Raw genomic sequence first — 16,811 nt, forward strand, 5'->3', positions numbered from 1 at the left:
ATGATATGTGTGACGTAAGTTAAATCTTAGAATAGTCTCTGGCACATGGAAAGTGCTATGTGTGTACTTGCTTTAGTTATTATTCATTATTAATTTAACCCCAGATCAGCTATTTTGTTCTAAAATTTCTACAATTAGAAGTTTGGATTTCTTGTCCAACAGCATAAGTAAAATGGCAAAGAGATATTTTTCTTTTAAGAAATCAGGAAAATCCAAAAGTCTCATGGCTGATTTGGTAACTGAAGGTTTTATTACTGTTCAAAAATAAGGCAATTTGCCGAAACCGGTTTGGCTCAGTGGATAGAGCGTCGGGCTGCGGACTGAAAGGTCCCGGGTTCGATTCCGGTCAAGGGCATGTACGTTGGTTGCGGGCACACCCCCAGTAGGAGATGTGCAGGAGGCAGCTGGTCGATGTTTCTCTCTCATCGATGTTTCTAACTCTCTATCCCTCTCTCTTCCATTCTGTAAAAAATCAATAAAATATATTAAAAAAAAAAAAAATAAGGCAATTTGTGTAAGCAATCATTATTGACAGAAAGGCCTGCGGGTACTCTCTGCCCTTAGGTTATATAGTCTTGTGTATAAACTGAATAGCACTAACAATTTTTTGAGTGAATTTTCTTTTCCAAATTGAGTTTTGAAACATATTGAGTAGGAAATGAAGGTGATGATGATTGAGGAGTTGGAATATAATCAATCAACAGTCAGGTAGGAGGACACATAACCGAAGATGACTTTTGTGAAAACTGTAATCAAAGAAACATTATTCTGTCATCTAAATTTATCCATCCAAGCGTAGAGTACATTTGGCAGTGATGAAAATAAGAATTAGTATCTGAATTAGATCTACTTAAGCAGCTATAAAGAATATCAAGTCAGGAAGGTAGTTTCTGATGCAATCAACACAAATTTACGATTGGTGATTGGCAAGAACAGTTGAAAAGGCTGCTACTTTCATGATATTTTAAGCTAAAGAAGTTTGATATCTATACATCCTAATACAGGAAATAAATCTGAATAGTCCACTTTGTCCCTATCTGTGCATAATTTTACAAGATATGCTATAAATGAAGAAAGATACTCAAACATTTATTAGTATAGTATTTCCTGGTCCTAGGTCACAAGTTTTAAAAGTAGATCAACAATTTCTTATTCTGGTAGTTTTAAGTTGATCTACTAGCCACAGAGATTAAAGTCTAAGATACTAAATAAAAACATTTTTACAGACTATATAATATATGAATTAAGTAAATTACAAAATACAGTTTTTAAAGGAAAATCTTTACTGATGGAAATGATCAGATTCTGGCCAAAAGGGACAAATCTTCTAGTGACCAATACTAGGTGTTAATAACCTCTCACTTACTTTTAAAAATTCAACTTAAAAAATCAGCTTTGTGGGGGGCAAACTGAACTGAGAGTCTGACTTTATAAAACTCGTTGGAGTCTACCTGAAGATATAAAATGGCATTAGAATAAATAATATTCATATTAGAAGCTATTAAAACTTTGGCAAATTTTATGATGGTTAACATTCTACAGCAGATTGGGCCTAGGCTGAGCTCTAATGGTAAATAATAGAAATGATTTCGTGTCTGCCCTAGGTTCCATCAGTGTAATAGAGAGGATGATGCATCTTAAATTACATGGTATAGTGCCTGGCACTTAAAAAATACTAATGATGTATTACTTCTGAATGTTTCATGTCTACATGAACATGACCTCTGATTAAGATATATACATAGAACCCGATATTCACAATCTATTCTAATTCATACTTAGAGCATCTCTTTGAGCAAAAGCATGATAATTATTTATGTCTTAAACTTACTGAGGAGACAGCTTGAGAATACATTGTTATCAACAGAATTTTTTTCTAATGTTTATAGATGAGGATAAAAGATTTATTGACACAATTGTTTATACCTCCTCTGATCTACTGAAGGCTAAGAATTTTAGTGCCTTCCTTTTGACTTAAGTATGTGTCATTGGAACCTCTAATTCAATAAAAAGTCAATATATTATTACAATTGTACACTATTGAACTTATAAGGAAAATATATTTGCCAGAAATGAATGTTCAAATCACTTGGCCTTATCATTTATGATAATCCTTGGACTGCAGATATGAAATATCTGTCATTTCTGGGGAGAACCTTGCTCTGAGTTCAGCTGGTTTTATTAAATGAGAAATTTATAACCTTTCTTGAGCAAATTTTTGCATCACCAGGTACCAAAATATTAGCAGATAGGATAAATAATATATATATAATTGACAAAAATGAGACAATAATTATTTCATACAAAATTTGTGCTTTTAACAAGATTAAAAGTTCCTTCTCTATGCTCATTTAAAATGGAATAAGAAAATCAAAAATAATTTTGCATTCCTTGGTGCCAAAAAATAATCACAAGGTATTTCAATGAGTGTTTGTTTGAAAATCTTTAAGTTTAGTAAAATAATCTGTACCTAGTATAGTTTTATAAAAATATTTTATAATGAATTTAAGCATTTAATATATAATAAGCTATTTAGATTTGCTATTTCTGCTTTAGTTGTTTTTAGTAATTTATTTTAATAGATCTATACATTCCATCAAAGTTGTTTAATTATTACCATAATATTACTTACAAAATTATCTTATCTTTATAACTCTAGGATCTATAGTGATATTCTCTATTTACATTCCTGTTATTAATTTGTATTCTTTCTCTTCTTTTGTTCCTTGATCAATGTAGCCAATGATTTATCAATTATATTAACCTTTCAAACAATAAAAGTTGACATTTAAATTTTTTTCTCTCTACTGTTTCTCTGTTTTGTATGTTATTGCCTTCTGTACTTTATTATTTTCTTCACTCTGATCCATTAGGTTAACCTTTTAGTTTTTCTCTTTTTTTAATATATTTTATTGATATTTTACAGAGAGGAAAGGAGAGGGATAGAGAGTTAAAAACATCGATGAGAGAGAAACATTGATCAGCTGCCTCCTGCACACCTCCTACTGGGGATGTGCCCGCAACCAAGGTACATGCCCTTGACCGGAATCGAACCTGGGACCCTTCAGTCCTCAGGCCGAAGCTCTATCCACTGAGCCAAAGTGGTTAGGGCGAGTTTTTCTTTTTTATAGTTTCTTATGGTGGGAGCTTATATCATTGATTTTAAACCTTTCATCTTTCCTAATATTCGGCAGTTAAAATGTAAAGTTGTCTTTCAAGGACAGTGTTAGCTGTGTTCCACAAAGTTTGATATATTGTATTATAGTTCATAAATAAATAAAAATATACTTTGACTTCCCATTTGATCTCTTCCTTATGTTATTTAAAGATGTTTTATTTTTTAAAAATATATATATATTTTAATTGATTTCAGAGAGGAAGGGAGAGAGAGAGAGAGAGAAAGAAACATCAATGATGAAAGAGAATCATTGATTGGCTGCCTCCTGCACACACCCTACTGGATATTGAGACAGCAACCTGGGCATGTGCCCTTGACTGGAATTGAACCCGGGACTCTTCAGTCCTCAGGCCAATGCTCTATCCACTGAGCCAAACCAGCTAGGGCTAAAGATGTTTTATTTGAAAATAGTTAGTACTTTTCTATATGTTATTTCTCTTCTTGTTTGTTTGTTCTGTTTTTATTTTTATTTTTTTATTGATTAAGGATTTACATATGTGTCCTCATCCCCCCATTAGCCCCCCAACCCCCCTCACTCATGCCCTCACCCCCCTGTTGTCTGTGTCCATTGGTTAGGCTTATATGCACGCATACAAGTCCTTCTGTTTATCTCTCCCCCTTACCCCCACCCTCCCCTACCTTCCCTCTGAGGTTTGACAGTCTGATCAATGTTTCTCAGTCTCTGGATCTGTTTTTGTTCATCAGTTTATGTTGTTCATTATATTCCATAAATGAGTGAGATCATGGGATATTTATCTTTCTCTGACTGGCTTATTTCACTTAGCAAAATGCTCTCCAGTTCCATCCATGCTGTTGCAAATGGTAAGAATTCCTTCTTTTTTACCACCGTGTAGTATTGATCTCTAATTTCACTTAATTTTAGTCCCATTTGTTTTTTGTTTCACTGTTTTACTTTTATTGACTTCTTTTTTGACTGATAAAAATCAGTATTCACTTTAATATATTTTAGAACATTGGCTATAATTCTTTGTACTTTTGTTTGTCTGATTCTTTGTATATTTGTATAGTGGTTACAATAACACTTTTTTCACTTCTAATGCAAAGTGGAAAAGGTACATTGGGATTAATATAGATGAGTGCAACAGGAGTAGAACTAATAAATGTATGAAAAGTTACAATCTTTAAATGACTTTATTCAGAGAAAATAGTAGCTGGTCAACACTTTGACTTCTAACATTACTTAAATGTGGAATAAAACAGTGAAAACTAGGTTTGTACTCAAATTGTGGCCACCAAGGATACACATTGCCCTGTGCCATGTGAAAAAATGATGGCAAACAGGTTTTACTTTCTTTTAGTGTAGAACACACACTGTCAAGAGAAAGATACTTGCATGAGCATTCAAAATAAGAAATAGATTCATAACTTTTATTTATCACTTTGGTAATGTCAAGAAAGATAATGCATAAAATTTCAAGTTACTTTTCTAGGTAATGTGTTAGTATCTCAAATTGAGATTAAGAAAACAGTATTTTTTTAAGGCTCAATTATTGTGCAAATTGCTGAGACATTGATTTTCTCCCCTAAACTTGATATTTTCACTTGTCAGATAAATTAAGTAATGATATATCATCACTCTTGTGAGTATGCAATCCCACATAAAAGTAATACACAAGAAAAATATAAAACTTTCCACAATTGAATGAATGGGAGCCTCACTTACTTCTCTCACACAAATCAAACATCAGAACTTGTCGTTATTGCGTTTGACATTCTTATCCACTAAGTATTGGGTGGTTTTCAGCATGAAATCTCTTCTTGGTTTCTGGGTTCATGGTCAATCTATAGAAAATTATATGTCAGACTAAGAACCACTCATCATCATTTCCATCAACTACTAATTATATATGTTTCTAATTTGTATAATGAAGAGTAAAAATAAGCATGATTGGGTAGAAAACCTGAGCTATAGATCAAGTTATGTGCCAATAAGCTTAGTGTAGATAACTTTAGTGCAAGTTTCTAAACAATGTTTCATCTCTTGCTTGATATTCAATAATCCTTAATTATTGTTACTATCATTTAACTTTAAATATATATTTTCATTATTTGAAATGATAAAGAGTTTTGCCTGGCCAGCATGGCTCTGTGGTTGAGCGTCAATCTATGAACCAGGAGGTCACAGTTCGATTCCCAGTCAGGGCACATGCCCCAGTTGTGGGGTCAATCCCCAATGGGGGGTGGGGGCGTGCAGGAGGTAGCTAATCGATGATTATCTCTCATCATTGATGTCTCTCTCTCTCTCTCTCTCTCTCTCTCCCTCTCCCTTCCTCTCTGAAATAAATAAAAATATATTTTAAAAATAATTTTAAAAAATTAAATTAAAATGATGAGCGTTTTGTTTACAAAAAAAGTTTGAGAGATTCTGATTTATAGGGGAAACCATAGGCAGAAAATAATAAAATTTATTAGAATGTACAAAAATGTTATAAATTAGAATGCATAAAATGTTGTATATCTAATTGTCAGAGTCCCTACAAACTATTTAGATCATCTAAATTACAGAAAAATGAAATGAGCGTTTTAATCTTATAATTGTTTGCATCAATCAGTAAGTGTGTAGATAAATTAAGCATCAGGGATTTCTCAGCTGGAAAATTCATTTGCTTTGTTAAAGCCTCCTTTTCCACAGTGGCCATGGAAAACCTTGAGATTGTCTTTCTTCTGTGCTCAGAACTGATTTTTCCCTGTTAAGTCTGTAGTAAGTGTGATGTCTTGCAAACAATTAAAATAACTTTATCAACTCTGCTTTAATCAACCATATTTGTTCCTTCTCTCTACTGTCGGTTTTGTTGGTCAATTTTTTTGGACTGGCATCTCTTCAAGTCCTGGTTTCTTGGAACCAGCGATTGCTGTTCTAACTGAAACTCCTTCAGAAGCAAAATTCTATCCTCAATCATCAGAGGGGAGAACCATCAATTTAGACACGAATGTCACACCTTTTTATTTTCTTTGACTTTACCTGTATGTTTTAGGGATATATATTTTCTGTTTTCATTGTCCTTTCAAATGAATTTCTACCATTATATGAGAATCTGATTTTTTCTCCTTTAGTCCATAGAATATTATTATTTTCACAAAATTAAGTTGAATATAATTGAGTTTCATTGACTGCATTCTGATGTCTTACTACTTACCACATGGATTCAGAACACATATTTTCAAATATACTTTAGCTTTGTAAAATTAGTTTCATTTTTTATTATTTTAAGGAGAACAAGAAAACAAAATTTAGTTAAGCTAAAGTCCCTCATTATTATAGCTTATAATGAATTAGAAAGTCTATTAGGAAGAACTTAAACCATGCCTGGGTTGCTGGCTCGATCCCCAGTAGGGGGCATGCAGGAGGCAGCCAATCAATGATTCTCTCTCATCATTGATGTTTCTATATCCCTCTCCCTTCCTCTCTGAAATCAATAAAAATATATTTTTTTAAAAAGGATATAAATTGTAAATGGTTTAAAAGAAACAGTACAAGAGTAAATATTTCAGGTTGGTAAAGAAGCATATGAGATTACTAAATAATGTGGAAAAACAATAATGTAGAAATGTAGATTGGTTAGTTGTGATGGGAGGAATATGCCATTCAATAGGAGGTATGACAAAAACCAAAGCCTTTGATTTAATCTGATCAGCTTGATTAATCAGTTTATCTTGATATTGCAAATTGATTTAGATACCTGGAAAATGTGTGTTACAGCTCCAGAATATGAAATTAAATTATGAGGAGAAATGATCCAAAATGAGTACTATTACAATTAAGACTAGTTCATTTTTCTGTTTAAATTCATGAGAGATACTGGTCTGTAGTTATAGTTTTTGTGATGTCTTTATCTGGTTTTGGTATTAGGGTAATGCTGGCCTCTTGGAATAATTTATGCAGTGTTTTTCTTCTCTAGTTTTCTGGGAGAGCTTTATGGAATTAGTATTATTTCTTCCTTATGAAACTGATAGAATAAAACAGTTATCTGGTCCTAGTGCTTTCTTTTTGGAAGGGTATTAATTATTGATAAAAGTTCTTTAATAGATATAGGCCTATTCAGATTATCTATTTTATTCTGCATGAGTTTTGATACTTGTGTCTTTCAATGAATTAACCCATTTTATCTATTTTTTATTAGGTATATCTTATAATTTATATGTATGTTTGTACATTTATGATTTGCTTTGTTTGGTATTATATCCTTAGTATCTAATACTATAGCTGACATTTATGTACTTATTTTATTTATATATTAATTTATGTTAGTTAATTAATTAATTCACATGCAGGTATAAAATAGCACCCAATTCAAATGGGCCTATCATGTGGTGGTTTAAAGTGTATGTTGCTGTTTGCTCTTTTTTCAGCAACTGGGGAAAGGTCTGTGACTGGCCACTAAGAAGCCATTAAATGATAAAGTCGGTTAATGTTCTGCCATCCGCAATAATATGCTCTTTGTCTTATCAATCTCATAAGATTTGAATCCTCACAATCCAATCATTATTATTTAAACATGAAATGACTTCTAAACTTAACTCTCAAGTCAGTTATAAGAAATATCCATGAATATTTGCAAAGTGATATCTACTTTGTGCAATTTGATGGTGATAAGGTAGAACAGTGAAGCATTGTCTAAGAGCGTCATGTATGTAATTTCTTTCAGAAAAGTGTACAGTATTTCCCTTTACTTGCTGAAATGATTAGCTCATATGAAACAAATTTAGTATTTACAAACTCTAAAAAACATTGGACCAAAAGGTGTTTCTTTTTTTCCATATCAGTATGAACTCATTATTCAATAATGAACCCTAATAGAATGACAGTTGTGGAAAACACAATGAGTGAACACATATTACAACAGTCATGGAATCTAGGCTTACTTACCATCACTACTCTGTTTTATAGTGCTATATGTAAAGTTCATTTTCCCTTTCATATCATCAGATATAGAGCTATGCATTCATTTGATATATTGTCCTGTAGTCATATGTACTCTCAATCTCAAACAAGGGAACAAGAAAATATAGATATTTTTAATCCTAGAGAAATGTAAAGCCAACATTACTATGGTATTGAACCACTAGATTCTCCCCAAGGGCACGTTCAGTTGATGTGTTTAAACACACCCAAACCAGCACCTGAATAAATCAACATGACAGTCTTTATCAAAGCATGCTTATTGACTCTGGAATTTCAAAGCCTGTTTCAATACCTTCAAATTTAATATAAGAAGGGTTAGTTTTAATTTTTAAGCTAATGCTGATGCTTGTTGAAATACTACTTTTTTGATCCAAAAGTCTGTCACCAACTTTGTTCCAAATTCTTCTCCAAATCAGATTTATTTCATCAAGTCTTTCAAATTTCATTAAGTCTTTCAACAGAGGATGAGAAGAATGCACAAGTTGACTAAGTGGGGAGATTTCAAAGAACCCCTGATTGTTGACTTTCAAATGCTTAAGCAGACATTCCTGTTAAGCAAATGTGTTATCCTTTTTTATTGAATTTATTGGAGTGATATTGGCTAATAAAATTGCATAGGTTGAAAGTGTACAATTCTATAACATACCATCTGTGTATTGTATGGTGTGCTCACCATCCAAGTCTATTTCCATCACCAATCATCCCCCTTTCCCTCTTGTGATTACCATACTATCATCTGTGTCTATGATTTTTTTTTTTGCTTAATCCCTTCACCTTTTCACCCAGCCTCCATACCACCCTCCCTCTGTCAGTCTGTTCTCTGTATCTATGAGTCCTATGTAATAATAAATGACAATAGTTGAATAAGAAGAGATATCTAAAGACATTCTCAAATTGGAACCTCTAGTAGGTCACTGAGTGTCTTTTGGAATTAATTTTTTAAAAGTCTACACTGGATTCTTTTCAATTGATTTTCTAAATGCTGAAATTTAATATTATTTTATAACTTTCTATTCTGTTTGTGTGCTTATATTTGTTTCTCCTAGAGACTGCCATGTTTATACAGAGGATTAGTTTCATATAAACCTTACTTTTTATAAAACATTTTCTGCTTTTTTTAAATATGAACTTGAACAAATAATTTTTAGACCTTATTTATCTCAAACCTAACATAATTTCCATTCTATATACTACATGGTATTTTTTTGAAAGCCATACCAAATAAAATATAAGAAAGTTTTTTATAAAATATATAAGGTACCACACACAAAAAATAATAATATTGACTTCTTTCTAAATTTATTCCATTGTATCACAATCCTAAGAAGGGGAGCAGATAAGGTAATACTCAAAATTATTTTACAATGAATTGATGATATACTATCAATGCCAAAATGATGGACTATATCTGGAAATCATATAAATAAAAAATACATCTTTTTAAATAAAGTTTTCAACTAATTTCATCTCAAATTGAGTTCAATAGATCAGCATTTGCTAATTCAAAACATCCTCAGAGACCACGTAATCAAGTTCCTTCATTTCATAGGTAAGCATTCTGAAGATGGGGAAGCATGAACTACCATGCCCCACATCTACTGTCCTCGCTAGAACCTACTTGGTCTTAACTTTCACACTGTTGCTCTTCCAGCTGTATGAACTGGTCCTTTGATCGAAAGCCTTTGTATGTTTCTGGTATCCCAGGATATATGAACAATTAGGTCAGATTAAAATCTTGGAGCTAATTTGAAGTTATACTAAAAATAATAACATTAGTTCTATACACCTTTGTGCTAAATACTTCTTGTCATAGAATGCAGGTTATGCTAGAACCAGTTAATTTAAAAAGAGACATTGAAAAATGATGTGCTAGTAAAAGTTTTCTGGATAATGACATTTTTAAAATGATATCCTTAACATTCACCTGAAGCTACAGACTTCTTCTGAAAAAGTTTTATAGGACATTTTTAAAAGTCTTCTTGATTATGCTTAAATGTTTAGCCCACAAGACTATGCTGTTCTACCATTTCAAGAAACCTCCACCCTCCAAGCACCCTCCTGGAGATTTATTAATCTGACGCCTGGTTTTCTGACATAATGAAAATAAGAAAACCACTACAAAACTCATGCTACCATTATTGATCTTAGGCTTTTGGGGATAACAACCAATGCTCAGAGGTAGATAATATTGCAGACACTTCTCCCCATGACAGCACACCAAGTTCCAGACCAGAATTTTTATCAGTAAAGAATGCTGACCTGAAAGTATATGGAGGGGGACATGCACCATTTCAAATATCAAGGGCCCACTTACCCTTTATTCTAGCAGTGGCTGCACTAATAAAAGTCAAGGGTTATTGAAAATATATCTTTCTATCACCAGTATTTTTCTGCAGCAGTTATCACCGCTGGGCCTGAGGGCTTTGACAAAGGAGATTTTTAACATGAAAGCTGCAAGAAGCAAGTCCCAGAGCTGAACTGGTTGGAGGCCCAAATGGTGCTTTTAAAAAATAAGCTTGTAGAGCATTAAGCACCTATGAGCACACACCTCATTCTTCTCAGGATCATAGATGCTACTTTTAGACTTTTTTCTCTTAAGGATCTGCAGGAAATGGGGCCAAACGAGATGACTCTTGCAAACAGCCATTTCTGTGTCCCTCTAGATTCCCACTTCTTGTAGCTGGTGAGGGCAGCTCTCAGAGGAAATGGAAGTGGAGAAGTAAATAGACTCAGAAAAAGGAAATAAAAAGTGTGATAATCAGTAAAACTGGATGAAAAATGGAGACTAAATTATCCATTTAAATTCTAGTAATATTTAATGTATTTTTCAAACATTCTATTTGCAACTATGCAACACGAGCAATCATGTTATCAATATTTCCATTTGTTTATACATTTCATCATGATTTTAAAAGGTGGAGGGGCTTTTATTGCAGGGTTATCAGACTCAACAAATCAGTGAGGTCACGGTCAGCAGAGAGAACTGTGGGCCTGGCCAATAATTAATAAGGTCAGAAGAAGGCATGTCTTCTGTAAGAGGTAGTGACATCCTCATAGAGTGATAGTTCCTGTTTGTTTGTTTTTCTTTTTTAATTAATATATCAGGGTTTCTTTGGGAAAATTCACATGCTTTACACTTATCTTGGGAACAGATGATTGATTCATGAACCACATAGAATGACAACAGCCATGTTTACCTATTCAATATCATTCTAAAAACAAAAACAAAAAACAATAAAAAAAACACCCTTATTAAATACCTACCATATGCCAGGTCTGTGTTCACATGTCCCAAAATCTGGTACTCACAGAAAAGGAACAATAGTTGTCTACAACATCTAAGAGGGTAGGTTTATTTATCACATAAATCTTGGCTCTAAATAGAATCAACTTTAGTGTGTTCATTCAATTGCCTTCTCAAAAATAAATAGTGTCCATGCCATAATCTATGTAATCGCTCCACACGTTAATTAGCACAGGCAGTCTTGCAGTGTTGAGTGAAAGCATCTCACCAGGAGGGATACATGGGATTCCCTTTCTGAGAGAGCCCATTGGCTAGTTGCTAAGCAGGAATTCCTACTGTTGCCTCCCTATGTTTATAGCCACATCAACCTCCCACTGATATCAATGCCAGTCTTAGAATTAGAGATAAAGATGCTTTTAACTTCAGAGAAAAATATTTTATTGTTCATAAACTACACCACAGGCTACTGTTGAGCATTTGTACAAAACAGAATAACTATGTATAATCAAAGAGTAAAGACACCAAACTAGACTGCAAACAATTTCATCCACATATTTTTGTGGAAGAGTAGCATATGGAAAAGGCTTGAGATTTCATGTCCATGTGTTATGAATCTTATACATGCATTATACCTATTTTAAGGCAAAACTAATATGTACTGATCATATATTATTTGCTAAGCCCTGTGGGAGAGCCATACATTATTGAATTTAATCCTCACAATTACCCAATGAAGCTGATATTATCATCTTTATTTGTGGAGAAAGGTCATGAAATCTGGGAAATACATGTAACTTGCCCAAACTCACACAGATAGAAAGGCCCAAAGCAAGTTTGAAAATAGGACTGAATGGGTACAAAGCTTCATGATCTTTTCTTTGTATTATGAGATTTCTTAATCTCAGATTAATGTAATATATTATATAATGGTTAAATGTACTTATCTCTAGTGTGATAAATATAAACTGGTGTGTTTGTATAAATTAAATAAACCACATATTATTTATGCAAGAAACATTGACAGTTTATCTCTGAATAGTTTGCTATTTTTGTTTTTATGAATATTTACTACAGATAATTATCTGGTTTTAAATTACTCATAATATTACAATAGTTATATTTTAAGGTGTTGATTATTTATGTTAATAATTTTGACATGAAATTTTAGAATATGTGAGAAACAAAAATTGCAATACAGAACTATTTATTAGCATATGAGTAGTATTTAGCAAATATTTTTCACATGGTAATGTCTTTGTCTTATATACAAGAATTACTTATTAGCTATACCTCTTTTTGTGCAAGTGACAAGGTTAAAATTTATATTTGAATTTAAAAATAATTAACTTTATAAATTTTTATTAGTTTAATAAATAAAATATTATTCATTTAAAATTTGCTGTTCGTCTTTTCCTGAATTTCCTTTGTTAACAAGCTTAACTATTGTATTTCAATATGTCAGTTTATTATAAAAATTTGTTGACTCAAATCCCCCTATACACATTATGATTTGACTTCTAAGAATACAGTCGTTTAAAAACTGATGTTTTTTGTTTTGTTTTGTTTTTAATATATTTTATTGATTTTTTACAGAGAGGAAGGGAGAGGGATAGAAAGTTAGGAACATCGATGAGAGAGAACATCGATCAGCTGCCTCCTGCACACCCCACACCAGGGATGTGCCTGCAACTAAGGTACATGCCCTCGACCGGAATCAAACCTGGGACCCTTCAGTCCGCAGGCCGACGCTCCATCCACTGAGCCAAACCGGTCAGAAAAACTGATGTTTTTTTAATGTGAAAGGCTAAAGAAGGCGGCTAATGTGACAATGTGGTAGAGATTAGGTATTTCTATACACTACTAGTAGCAACCTGTATAGAGAATGATTTAATATTTATCAAAAGTTTTAAAAGTGGGTAGGCCTAGTTAACTTCTGCAAGGCAAAATTCAGAATAGCATGCATAGAGGCAAGGACATGAATGCTTATTACAAGATTGTTATTAATATTGAAAAAACTGGACACTGACTAACCATCCTTAAGTAAATGGTGAGAAAAAAAATTGTGCGCATCAAAGAACACTAACAATAGAATGAAAAGGTGACCCACCGAAGGGGAGAACATTTTTGCAAATCATGTATTTCATAAAGATTTACTTTCTGGAATACATAAAGAGCTACTGGAACTCAATATGAAAAAGATAAACAACCCAATTCAAAATGAGCAAAGGACTTGAATAGACATTTCTCCAAAGAAATTCAAATGGCTCGTAAGTACATGCAAAGATGCTCAGCGTCCTCAGTCATTGGGAAAATGCAAATCAAAACCATAACAAAACACTAATTCACAGGTACTGGAAATGCTATAATTTAAAGAAAGAAAAGAAGTGCTGAAGAGGATGTGAAGAAATTAAAACTTTTGTGCATTGTTGGTAGGAATGTAATATGGTAGAGCCATTGTGAAAACAGTTTCTCAAAAAGTTAAACATAGAATTACCATGTGACCCAGCAATTCCACTACTATGTATATACCCAAAAAATTGAAAACAAGGACACAAACAGATACTTGCACACAAATGTTCACAGCAGCATTATTCACAATAGCCAAAATGTGGAAACACCCCAAAGGTCCATCAACAGATGACAAAATGTGATGTACATGTACACAAGCAAATAATATTCAGCCATGAAAAGAATGAAGTGGGTTTTTTTTAATCCTCACCCAAGAATATGTTTTTCATTGATTTTAGAGAGAGAAAGGGGAAGTGGGGGAGAGAGAGAGAAAGAGAAATGATAAAACCACATATATAATGGTAAAAAACAAAAGCTAATAAAAAGAAAGATGAGCAAAAAAATTATAAACTTAAAACTTAGATAATTTTATTAACCAATGTAATCCTAATATATGAAAATGTTTTAGAAAAATAGATGTAAAAAAAGGGAAAAATAACACCAAAGCCAGCTTATTGCTTTTGATTTACGTTAGAGATCAATTCTTTATTTAAAAAAATCTTTTAGCCTTCCAAGACGCAGAGGAGGAGCCAGGCAAGATCAACTCTTTCATTTGCATCTCCTTCCCTGCTACTTAGTGCTTTCCCTTTGCCCTTTCCTCTGAGACATTTGCGGTGAAGATTTCAGTCCAAGAGGTTGCAGAGCTATTCCTGTCATAAGTAAAATTATGAAATTTTTATAAAGTTATTCCATTTCCGCATAACTAAACTTATATTCTTTCACTTTATATGTGTTGAATATATATGTGTAAGCACTGACTTATGGGAAAAGTTAACCATGTTATTGTGATGTGTGATGGTCATTAAGCACTCACTGAAATATTTTCCATTTTCCATTTGGGCACATGGCAGGATTACGCTTATTTGGCTGTGACCAGACAATTTGCCTTCGCCAATAAGATATGAATAGAAGAGCCATGTGTCACTTCCAACAGGAACCTTTAGAGTCAGCATATCAATTGTCATGTTTGCCTTTCATGCCTTGACAATAGGATAAGCACTGAGATGGAGCCTCCCTCAGCCTGGGTACCTGAGAAATAACAAACGTAGATCAAAGCCCCCACTTGATCTATGACCTACAGGTAGCATGAGTGAGAATTTGATCTTTCCTGTTTTAATGCACTGAGACTTGGGAATTGCTTGTTACTGCAACATAACCCCACTTATCTAGAAAGACAGATGGGCCAAGAGCATTTCTAAGATCTCAACTTCAGAGATATAAGAAGAAATTCACTCAGTAAATATTTCCTGAGCACCTGCCTTGTGTGAGTCATGGTCCCAGCTAGGTGATAAACACAAGGCACCAAACCTAGCCTTGTGAAGATTACGTTTTAATGTGGGAAACAGACAGCAAACAGTAAACATAACGCATATCAATCTTATGCTATTCCAGAAGATGATAATGCTACAGAAAAATCATTTAAGCAGAATAGGAGGGATCATGAGTGACAGAAAGTCTGGTGGCTTTAAATTTTAGATAGGGTGTTTACAGCAGCCTTCATTGAGAAATGACATTTGTTCAAAGACTTGAAGGAGAAAACTACCTTCAAGTGCAGAGACAGTAACCTGGTTATCATGCAGACTCAGAATGGAAAAAAATCTCAATAGATACTAGCTTTCTATGTGAATTTTTTGCACATACACAGTCTCATTTTCTTTTGTAATGTATAGCTATTAATTCTAAATTCTAACCAAACTAAAAGTAAAATACATATACTTATGTGCAAGAACTATGATCTAATACATCGTCATTTTCTTTATCATTGCTTCCTCTGCACCATAAATTGAAGAGGATTGTAGAAATCACAGAGGGTTCAAAGTACTCACTTTAAATGTTTGAAAATAGCATTCACAGTGAAATGGTATGGGGATTAAAATTCATTTGCAATGCTATACTTGTATGTGCGTGTATTTTGTATGCAATGCATATACACATATATAATGCATACATACTCATTCATGTGTGTGTATATATATATATATATATATATATATATATATATATATATTCTTGAATAGTTTAATGCCATTTGCCATATAATTTAGGTATGTCTATAGGTAACTGAAGTTTCCACTAGTATTTCTAAACCTAAACTACATCATGGTCATTTCTCTGATGAAACTACATCATGGTCATTTCTCTGATGAAAAACTACATTACATCAGCCTGTCTGATCTTATGAAGATTCTGGAAGAATGGCCCAAGAGATACGTGAACCACTTGTTCCTCTAGATTCAAACTATGTAACAAGTTAAAACCACACACTGATCTATGAAAATTGGAGATATGACCTCATAGAAATCTACCCTTGGAAAAAGTAGCACTGTTCCCTGTGGAGTAGTGAAATAATTCTGTAATTTTGTAGTCACTATCATTTCCAACTTTAGGACTTGAGTTTCTAAACATCTCCCTTCATCAGCAAGGAGTCAGAAAATATAAAGTGAAAGCATACCAATGGAATGGCAACACTTGAACAGACTATGCTTTCTCTCATTCGTATAAATTCCCGAGTTGTCATTCAATGCAGGTGACCATGCCTGCCCTGACTCAGACATACATCCAGCTAAAGTGAGCTGGAGATCAACTAGGGATAGTCAGTAAAATTCCATTTAATTTATATTACTATACTGTGTTGGTGAATGCCTGCTCTCAGGGACTAAACACTAGGAGTCACAATGCCTAATATTTGGGTTAATAGTCTACTCTATTGAAATTTCAAGCAAAAGAATATTTTGACTATAAACTGTGGAGACCATCACACCTCTTTGAGTAACATGGTTAAACTTGTTTTTTTTTCATATGTATTCCTGTGGATAAACTAAAAAGGGTGGTTTGAAGGGGAAAAGAACCGTTGAACTGAAGCTTTGTCCTTGGCTTTTCATTGCTCATCTGGGAGAAAACAGCTACCAGAGAGGTCTGCAACCTGACTCTGCCATATCGTTCAGAATGTCAGCCAT

Source organism: Myotis lucifugus, unplaced genomic scaffold (genome assembly GCF_000147115.1).
Source record: "Myotis lucifugus unplaced genomic scaffold, Myoluc2.0 scaffold_11, whole genome shotgun sequence".
Classification (NCBI taxonomy): Eukaryota; Metazoa; Chordata; class Mammalia; order Chiroptera; family Vespertilionidae; genus Myotis; species Myotis lucifugus.